The sequence below is a fragment of the Lolium rigidum genome, chromosome 3 (assembly GCF_022539505.1).
Source record: "Lolium rigidum isolate FL_2022 chromosome 3, APGP_CSIRO_Lrig_0.1, whole genome shotgun sequence".
Taxonomy (NCBI): Eukaryota; Viridiplantae; Streptophyta; class Magnoliopsida; order Poales; family Poaceae; genus Lolium; species Lolium rigidum.
Genome location: NC_061510.1, coordinates 112000515 through 112011891, shown reverse-complemented (window position 1 = coordinate 112011891; position 11377 = coordinate 112000515).

Genomic DNA, 11377 nt, shown 5'->3' with positions numbered 1-11377 from the left:
GGGTGGTGGATCCACCGCCCGACGGTAGCGCCCGCTACCGCCCGGCTGCCGCCCGCGTTGGGGGCGAGAGGGGGGCGGCAGCGTAGGCAGCATGGGGCGACAGCGCGGGTGAGAGTGGGGGGTAACGGCTAGCTGACGTGGTGTGATCTGATTCGTCCACGTCAGCTAGCCGTTGAGGTAGCCGTTGCTGGCTCAAAAAATTCGAAAAAAACAAAAAAATCCCAAAATTTCATCCCCACCCCTATAAATACCCCTCATATGGTTTCACTCACTCCACACCCATTTCATCTCATTCATCTCCTTCACTCTCTCAAACCTTCTCCACCATGTCTGGTTGGACTCCAGATATGACCTCGTTCACGGATCTCTTGCAGCCCGACGGGTCACCAGTACACCTAGATGATGTCTCTCCGACACATCGTCGCTCCAATGTCGGTTCTTCGCCGCTTCCCGAGTTTTATACTCCTCCGGCACACCACCTCCGGGGCCATATGGGCCATACGCTCCACCTCCGGCGCCAAATGGTTCATACCCTCCGCCTCCGTATCCATACCCCCCACCACCTCCACATGCTCCACCTACAGGTAGCGGGAGTGGGACTGTACCTCCTTACCCACCACCTTCGTACGGTTCATATGCTCCACCTCCGTATCCATACGCGCCATATGGTCCGTACCCCCCACCACCTCCTGAAGCCAGTGCTCCAAGCTCTGAGTCCAATGCCACGGAAACAATCGTACCACCACGTCCAAAGAGGCTTGACTGGACAACTGCGGATGAGGAAAAACTGGTACTTTACTTACCCATCACATATTTATTTCGGGGTTGGTTCTTGCTTGGATTTTTAACTAACAATATCTATTTCGGGGTAGGTTCATGCTTGGATTTTTAACTCCAAGGACTCTGTCGCCGGTAATTGCAAGACCGGCAATAGTTTTTGGGGTCAGATAGCTTCAACCTTCAACTCTACCTCGGATCCTGCCCGTTATCGGACTCAAAGCAACTAAAGGATCATTGGAACGCCTACAACAAGGAGGTGTCCCTGTTCAATGCATACCACATCCAAGAAGAAGCGTTACGTCAGAGTGGAGCAGACGATGCAATGGTCATGAAGGCGGCAATGGCGAGGTACGCGAATGACAAAAGAGTGACTCGGCCGTTCGGACGGCACCACCGGGTGGGAAGGCTGTTCGCAATGAAGCGAAGTGGAAAGGACAACATGGTCCTGGTAGTGGATCCGATTCCACTACCAAGAGAAGCCGTCTGGGAGTTTCTGGTGAGTACAGCTCTAGCGAGGCGACGGAGGAGGAGGAGCGTCCAACGGGCCGCGATAGGGCCAAGGCCGCGGCACGTAAGGATAGGAGGAAGGGGAAGGAATCCTCGTCAAGCAGTGAGGTAGGAAGTAAATCCTTCGCGATGAAGAACATGTGGAATGGTTTAGTGAAGGCTAAGCTACTGAAGCAATGGAACAAAATGAAAGACCGATCAACCGCCGACATGAACGAAGCAGAAAAGTGCAAACATGCGAAGGCCATCAAGATGGTGGAAAAAGAGCTTGGTCTGAAAGATGATGACGACGAGGAGGAGGAGGAGGAGGAAGATGATTAGAATTTATTTTTTATTTATTATGTAATTTTTTAAATTTATTATGCAATTTTACTAATAATTATGTAATCGGTAACATTTTGAGTTGAATAAAATAATTTTCTTACATTATTTTGAATGTCTAAAAAAAATCGAGTGAAATAACTTAATCTGAAAAAAAAAATGGTGATGTGGAGGAGAGAGAAGTGAGAGCTGGCACTATAGCCCGTGCACTGGCACCGTGAGGTGAGAGTGGGGTGAGAGTGGGGTGAGAGTGAGGGTAAAAACTGACATAACGAGACTACAATGAGTGATGCATTGGCACCAGCCTTAGGGTCTCATACAGCCCGATCCATTTAGAACATCAAATGTGTCCTCTTTTATCTGTTTGGGCTAGGCTCCGGATGCTAAAATAGTCGTTCGGCCAGGTTTGTCCGTTTGGATCGGATTAGCCCCAACAGCCCAACGTAGCGTTTGGTCTAGCCGGGCCGTTTTGATATATTTCACCCAATTTTCAACACAATCTCCTCATATATATAGAATCAATAATGCTGCGATCAAGTAAACTTAAGTGATTTTATTACATCCAAATAAACGATACAGGTCACATGCAATGTAGTGCTGGAAAATAAAGAACATAGTTCACAATTAAACATATAAAAATAAGACGGGATAACATATTCCGAAGAGTCATCTGAATCGTCATCCAGCGAGCTATGTGTGATGGCGTTGAAGAAAAACTCGATCGACTTGCTGAGATCCATCTTCCGACAAGGATGGATCGATGGCCAGTCTACTTGGCGCAAATGGCTGAAAATGGTTAATATTTTTTTCCTCAAAATCGGCATCGCAATTGGGCGAACATATTTTGGGTGTCGATGCCGGTGGGCGGGTCAGAGCAGAAAAATGGCGAACATGGTCCCGGAATGATGTCAGCAACTGCACTCTAGGATGGTGGCACCAAACGTGGCCTCCGACGAGCTACGACCCAAATAGACGGTGTCGGCCATTGGGAGAGGGCAGGGCAGGTGGCGGCGTCGTTCTAGGGTTGCAAGGGGAGGGAGATACGCGATCTAGTGGGTGCTGCATTCGGTGTCCTTGGTGGGCGGACCCCTGTGTTAGTTGAGAGGGACACAAGCGGACATGGCTTGTGTCTGCGTTGATGCATTGCCAGCCTAAATTTGAGTTGAGAATGGGTCGGCACAGACATGCCCGGTTACTTTGCATCGAATAGTTGAGTTAGAGTTTTACCTATTTTCTATCCGCGCGTGGACCAAAAAGGCCGTTATAGTTGAGCACTTTTTTTTAGAGCAACTAGTTGAGCACTTATATATTCTATAAAGAAAAGGTTGAGCACTTATACCTCGGTCTGCTATATAAACGCACCACGGGTGAGCAACATAATAAACTAGACAAAGCTGGTAACGTACACACAAGATCACGAACGAGAGGTCCACGCGGCAAAATCGACAAAATTGTACTTGAACTCAACCTCGGTTCGTTTTAACGCCCCAGTCTTGGTCAACACCGCCGCTTGCCTCGGCCTACCCCGCCCAGGCGCCCAGCGCCTCCGCTCGTCTGCTGCACAGCTCGCTCCTGGACCCGTAGCCAATCACCACCACAGCGCCCAGCTAGCCGCCTGCTCAAGCTCCCTTCTTCGGCCCGATCGCACTCGGCGCCCAGCCGCCAAGCACGCCTGGCGCGCAGCCGTGGAGGGGGCCGCCGAGCACGCCTGGCGCGCAGCCGTGGAGGGGGCAGCGACGCGCGCGCCCAAATTAAAAACCAATTAGGAGCTCGTTGGAGGATTAACTGCTCGCGTCGACAGCAGAAATTTGGGGAGGAGCGGCAAGCAGGCATAGAGAGGAAAGGAACGGGCCACAGCAAGCACGCCGCGGGATTTCATGGTCCAGAGAAGAAGGGGGTGCTGAAAGGGAATTTACGGGAGAACGGAGTCGTGCGTGTGGAGCTGCTCCGGTGCTGGTCAACGCACATGGAGGAGGTGTGGAGCGGCGCTGTACCAAAACAGGAGCTGGTGCCTGGTGCTCGAAGCAAGAGATAACTCGTGCCTGATCCCCAATTGACGAATAAAATTTGGGAAAGAAGACGATAGTATCCGAGCGGATTGCAATTTGCAATGGATGGAGAAAGATGGTGGGTCCCAGCCAGGTTGTACAGGTAACACGGGGAGCTCCTATACATCGCCTCAAGCGACGATCGCGGTACGTAAGATTTGGTTAATTTCCTTTTTGTATGTTTTTCTTTCTTTCTCTTATATGTTTGAATAAATGTTTATATGTGAAAACTATTCAAATTTAAATTCTTTAGATCTAAAAATTGTTCAAAGAGAAATTCGTTCAGATTTTGAAATCTTTATATATAATTTTTTGTTCGGCTTTGAAAAATGTTCAAATTTAAATTTTTTGTCCAGATCTGGAACTTGTTCATATTTAAAATTTGTTCAGATATACAAAATGTTCAATTGAAAATTTGTACATATTTTGAAATAGTTCAGATACAAAATATGTTCAGATTTCAAAAATGTTTAAATTTGAAATTTGTTCATATTTTGAAATTTTTCATATTTAAAATTTGTTCGGCTTTAGCAAATATTCAAATTTGTACGATTTTCAATTTAACAAACATTTTTTAAAATCTAAGCAATTTTCATAAAATCAAATAGTTTAAAAATAGAACAATTTTCAAACCCGAACATTTTTCAAAATTCAAAATCTGAAAATTGTTCAAACGCGAAAAATGTTCATATCTAAAAATGTTCAAAATAAAAATTGTTCAAACTTAAAAATTGTTCAAATTTAAAAAGTTCAAATCTAAAAATGTTCAAACTTAAAAAACGTTCAAATTCAAAAAAGTTCAAATTTTAGAAAGTTCAGAAAAACCAATCGGCAAAACCAAAAACTGAGAGAAAAAACCAGCAGAACCAAATGAAAAACCAGTAGAAAATGACAAAACTGAAGAAAAAAACGAAAGTAAACCAATTCCCTCGCTAATGGGCCGGCCCAATTCTATCCCGCTCTGAGCGGAGCGAGCGCTCGCTCCCGCGTTAGGCGGAGAATAGGGATCGCGGGTAACACGTGGGCTCAGAGTCAGAGGTTGTCCCTGTGCAGGCCTAAAATTTGGCCCAAAGAAAATTAGAATGGCTAAATTGTTACATGGCCACTAAATTAAAAACGGACCCATGGACCTGGTAAAGTCCAACGCACGTTCAGCAGTTCAGCTACGTACAATCACGAAAATCAGGTTTAGTCCCATACTGCCGCCTTACATCTAGCGTCACCGGTTTATATACATTGGCAAGTTACCTGAGTATCAGCAAACAGAGCACGAAATCATCAAACAGCCGTACCGCTCTAAGATAACGTTGCCTACTAAGTGTATATGTTGTGAGCTAAATGAACGGTTGAGAGATGGGATTGGTGATGACATCAAACTGAGGGATGCATAATTAAAGATTAAGAAAGGAGGAGGTGTGTCCGCCTTGAAAGTTCCAAGCACCTGCATCAAAACGGGACACTTCATGAAATTTATATAAGGGTGTCGTCTACCATTATTACAAGTCTGCAGTATTATAAACCGATGCAACGATGAGCTCTTAGAATTAAAATGAAAAGTACTTTAGTACCTAAAAAAGTACTCTTGTCTTTAATTTTCACCGAAAAATGTGACAAGCGCCCACGCAACTGTGGCTTTACAAGTCGGTGCAGCAAGGACCTTACAAGCCCACCTTCTTAGAATTAACTATGTTCGCTATGAATATGAGAAAACATGAGCACCTTCCTCCATGGTGGCATGGAGGAGAAGTGTTCGGTTCACTGAAGCGATTGAGTTTTAGCTTATCCCAGTGCAACGCACGGGCACTTTTCCTAGTATTCTATAAAGAAAAGGTTGAGCACTTATACCTCGGTCTGCTATATAAACGCACCACGGGTGAGCAACATAATAAACTAGACAAAGCTGGTAACGTACACACAAGATCATGAACGAGAGGTCCACGCGGCAAAATCGACAAAATTGTACTTGAACTCAACCTTCATAAAAAAAACCTCTTTCAGAATGTTTCACCAAATATGCCACTTTTTGCACACACCAGAGGAACCAATGTTTGGATTGAACATCAAATGCCACATTTAATTACCCAAATGCTGAAAATTGAAGGTGCAAACGCCATGGCGTTTCCCAGTACCCAAATGCCAAGGAACACGGCGTTTGACCCCCTTATTCCTGCGGATTGTTTGCATCTACAAGAAAGGTCAGATCAGGTTAAACTTTGTAGGAGAGGTCATTTTGTGTTTAAATCACTTAAAAAAGGTCAGCTATGTCTAATTTGTCGTACAGGCGCAGCGGCAGGGGTGATCGAGCCCCAGTCGTAGCGCGGGAGTACTTGACGCCGGTTGTGTCATCAGTGCATGAGAATTAGCGCTTATATACATGCCCCAAATATGTACATGTTGCTACTCCCTCCGATCCATATTATTTGCCACTAAAATGGATGTATCTACAATTAAAATGTGTCTAGATACATCTATATTAGTATCTCATGTAATATGAATCGGAGGGAGAAGTTGAATATTGTTAACAAATATAATCTCCAAACTATTTTCTGCAATGCCAGGGCCGTCTCAAGGAATTTGTGTCCCTAAGCAAAACAAAAAAAACACGGGCCAAAACTTCTACTAACGGGCGGTCCTAGCTGGCGCTCGATCGCCAGGTTTAAGGAGAGCGATCGGTTTCCGACAGCCCAATTAGAGAAAGCCGTGTTAGCAACCCTAAATCCGTATTTGGAAATTCAAAATGTTTTATCTCACAAACGACAACTCCGATTTAAGATCTGTTTTCACCAATAAATCCGTCTCGACGAGATCTTCAAAACTAGCACCCATGTTGATATGTTTCGAGAAACTTTTTTTCGGACTAAAAGTTATCAACCCTCTCTATCTGAATAATCAACCCCTCTGTACTTGAGTGATCAACGGTGAATGTATAAAATTATCAACCTGGTGCGGGCTATTGAGGGAAAGTTCTGCATGCATGCACAAATAGCCGAATCTGCTGATGTCAGCGAAATCTTTTCCAAATTTGAAAATTCAAAACGTTTTAACTTTCAAACGACAACTCCAAATTAATATTCGCTTTCACCAATAAATCCTTCACGACGAGATCTTCAAAACTAGCACCCATGTTGATATGTTTCGAGAAACTTTTTTTTGGGCTAAAAGTTATCAATCATCTCTGTTTGAATAATCAACCCCTCCGTATTTGAGTGATCAACGGTAACATGTATAAAATTATCAACCCAAAAGTTAATTTTATTTGAAACAGTTTAGCGATTTTTTTAGTTTAGAAGCTATCAACCCGGTGTCCTGTTATTTATCAACAGTAAATATAAATAACTACCAACCCTAAAAATCTAATTTTATTTCGAATATTTTGGCGACTCTTTTTAGTTTACAAGTTATCAACCCGGTGCCCCGTTATTTATCAATGGTAATTATAAATAACTACCAACCCTATAAAGTATTCCATTTAGAATATTTTTTCGAACATTTTTCTATTTTACAAGCTATCAACCTGGTGCCTCGTTATTTATCAACGATAAATATAAATAAATAATAACCCTAAAAAGTATTTCATTTAAAATATTTTAGCGACTCTCTTTTAGTTTACAAGCTATCAACCCGGTGACCCGCTATTTATCAATGGTAAAATATAAATAAAAATCAACCATAAAAATTTAATTTAATTTAAAGGGATTTCTATTTTCGTGCCCTCGGTTCCTTAGTTGTGCTCAGTTTTCCCCAGCTCCTTAGTTTTTCCTCAGTTTTCTCCAAGACCTTGTCTGAAACCACCACAGATGCTGTAACGGTCGGTTGCCCGACGGTTGACCGTTATCTTTTGACTAGTGGGGCCACGTAGAGCCCGCAAAGACACGTTAGACCATCCATCTTTGTTTGACCGTAAGCATCGCTGTATCCCTGACCAAAACGCGCACGAGTGGGGCTTCGGTATATCGAATGACAAGTGGGCCATGGCGCTGATACAAGGGGAAATACACGGGTAGGAATAGATTTTTAAACGGAGCTATACAGCGATGGCACAAAGGAGGTGGCCTGCGGGGTGCCGAGATGAGATCGACGTCCACAAAGAACTGCATGAGGCGAGACCAGACGCATTAGATAGATATGAACTAGACGCGTTTAACCATGCAAAGAAGAGAAGAAATGGTCGACGACATCGACGACTACCTCAAAACTTTGACCGACCGTGTCCGACACGAACGCGAGCAATGTAGAGAAAACTAGTGTCTCTCCTTTCGGCGTGTATAGATGGGTGCTAGAAGAGTGTGGCGGCGAAGGGAAAGACCTCGCGGTGGTCCGTGGCGTCCCGAGCATAGCGGGGCGGCGTGGCCGTGCCCACATCGGCGTGGATGCATGTTCGGCATTGGCATCGGCATGTACGTTCGGCATTGGCCTCGGCGGTATCTCCGGTGTGTCGGTGATCGAATGAGGGGACGGGATTGAGGGTGCATCCCGACGGTGACCTAGCAGCTGGCGGCGAGCATAGCCGTTCTGACCATGCCGATATCGGCATCGGCAAAGTTTGGAGGTTGTGGTGCTCGAATCAAGGAGGGATTTGTTTCTTGTACGCCAAAAGTGATTTGAAACAAGTTTCGTGTTGAAGGTTAGGTAACGAAAGTTTGTAACTAAGCCCAAAATTATACTAGCGCCATGGTGAGGTTCTTTTTGATAGAGTGATACGTCTCCGACGTATCGATAATTTCTTATGTTCCATGCTTGTTTTATGACAATACCTACATGTTTTGTTCACACTTTATGATGATTTTATGCGTTTTCCGGAACTAACCTATTGACGAGATGTCGAAGTGCCAGTTCCTGTTTTCTGCTGTTTTTGGTTTTAGAAATCCTAGTAAGGAAATATTCTCGGAATTGGACGAAATCAACGCCCAGAGTCTTAGAATTGGACGAAGCTTCCAGAACACCCGAGAGGAACCAGAGGGGGGCCACAGGGCCACCAGACACTAGGCTGGCGCGGCCAGGGGGTGGGCCACGCCCCCCTATGGTGTCATCGCCTCGTCAACCCTCCGACTCCGCCTCTTCGCCTATTTAAAGGTCCCTGACCTAAATCTTCGATACGGAAAAGCCACGGTACGAGAAACCTTCCAGAGCCGCAGCCATCGCGAAGCCAAGATCTGGGGGACAGGAGTCTCTGTTCCGGCACGCTGCCGGGACGGGGAAGTGCCCCCGGAAGGCTTCTCCATTGACATTGCTGCCATGACCACCACCATCTTCATCAACGCTGCTGTCTCCCATGAGGAGGGAGTAGTTCTCCATCGAGGCTAAGGGCTGTACCGGTAGCTATGTGGTTAATCTCTCTCCCTATGTACTTCAATACAATAATCTCATGAGCTGCCTTACATGATTGAGATTCATATGATGATGCTTGTAATCTAGATGTCGTTATGCTAGACAAGTGAATTTTACTTATGTGATCTCCGGAGACTCCTTGTCCCACGTGTGTAAAGGTGACGAGTGTGTGCACCGTGTGGGTCTCTTAGGCTATATTTCACAGAATACTTATTCATTGTTATGAATAGCATAGTGAAGTGCTTATTTATATCCCTTTATGATTGCAATGTGCTTTGTATCACTATTCTATGTGCTGCTCTAGTGATGTTATTAAAGTACTCTATTCCTCCTGCACGGTGTAAAGGTGACAGTGTGTGCATCGTGTAGTACTTGGCGTAGGTTATGATTGTGATCTCTTGTAGATTATGAAGTTAACTATTGCTATGATAGTATTGATGTGATCTATTCCTCCTTTCGTAGTGTGATGGTGACAGTGTGCATGCTATATTAGTACTTGGTTTAGTTGTGTTGATCTATCGTGCACTCTAAGGTTATTTAAACATGAATATCGAATATTGTGGAGTTTGTTAACTCCGGCATTGAGGGTTCGTGTAATCCTACACAATTAGTGGTGTTCATCATCTAACAAGAGAGTGTAGAGTATAGCATTTATCTATTCTGTTATGTGATCAATGTTGAGAGTGTCCACTAGTGAAAGTGTAATCCCTAGGCCTTGTTCCTAAATACTGCAATCATCGCTTGTTTCTTGTTCTCATCGCATCTCTACTGCCTGCAATATTACCACCATCAACCACACGCCAGTTGTAGCATCAAGCTATTTTCTGGCACCGTTACTACTGCTCATATTTATTCATACCACCTGTATTTCACTATCTCTTCGCCGAATTAGTGCACCTATTAGGTGTGTTGGGGACACAAGAGACTTCTTGCTTTGTGGTTGCAGGGTTGCTTGAGAGGGATATCTTTGACCTCTTCCTCCCTGAGTTCAATAAACCTTGGGTGATCCACTTAAGGGAAAACTTGCTGCTGTTCTGTAATAACCCAGAACATAGGAACAACGAAGGGTAGATTTAGAAATGGGATGTGCATTTCATCGCAAAACAGGGAAAATTTTCGCGCCTTATTGCAACTAAACCTAAGAGGGATCGAGGTTCTCTCTCATTTTGCACTTAGGGTTAGGCATTGTGAGTTAGGGAAATTTCGACATGATCTCTTTTGTATCTTGCTTGATTTGGGGAATTGATTTCATTTGACAAGTGTCAATACATTAAGCAATAAACATTGAACAATATAAATGGAATTCATAATTCAAACAACTTATGAATTCAAACAAATTTGAATTTCAAAGTGAATCCCAAATACAATGATTATTCCAGAATATAAATATTACATAAATCAAAAGCTCATAAACAAAAACCTTGGGCTTTATTGATATCACAACACAAATTACATTGTCTTTACAAAATTCTTGATACAAGAATTAATGAATAATAAACAGAAATAAAAAGGAAGATTACAATTTGATTCCTAAACTAAAACTTAGACTAATGACTTGGAGAATATCTTCTGGTCATATTCACCTTCAAAAACCTGCAAAACAAAGCAAAGACACTAGCCAGGGGATTAGAAACTAGCAATGTGCAGTTTGGTCAGTTAACCAAGTGTCATTGACACTTGTGTCTGTCCAAAGGTTTGGACAGTATCAAGATAAGAGCACCAGCAGACCAAACCTGAGCACCTCAGGGGCTCAAGTTTCACCACGAGCACTCGTTGGTGCAATGCACCAACAGCACAACACCATAGATGAGTCATTAGATATGCCAGGGTAAGGTGTCCAAGCCAGAGGAGAACCACAGCAGTAATAAATAGGCAGAAACCCTAGAAACCATGCTTTGTCGACCAGAGCAACACACAGCAAGCCATATCCAAGAACAACATCAAGTGTTCTTCACTGTTCTTGCTCAAGAACAGAACAAAAACACAAAACACTCAGCCACCAGAAATCATGGTGACCTAGAAGATCAACCAGGACTGGAGGTGAAGGGTCGTGCACAAACCACAAGACTGCAACAACAAAACATTTCATTCTAGGAGCTGGAACAAGGTATACCTAGTTCCTGGAAGAGATCCAATGGATCTAATCCATCATATGCATAAGCATGGGATGAGCAGATGCTCATATGGGTGAATCATCACTTGGTTTTCACCAAGGATTACTGCCAGTCAAAAGCTACTAAGATAGAAACCATCCAGATACAGATCCTGTGCAGAGAAGCTAGAAATCTTGCACAGATGCACACACTAGCAAGATCACATGCACAGATAGCACCAGTAGATAGCATAGATTAGCAGCTAAGACTATACAGAAGATTCTAAGCAAGCAACCATCG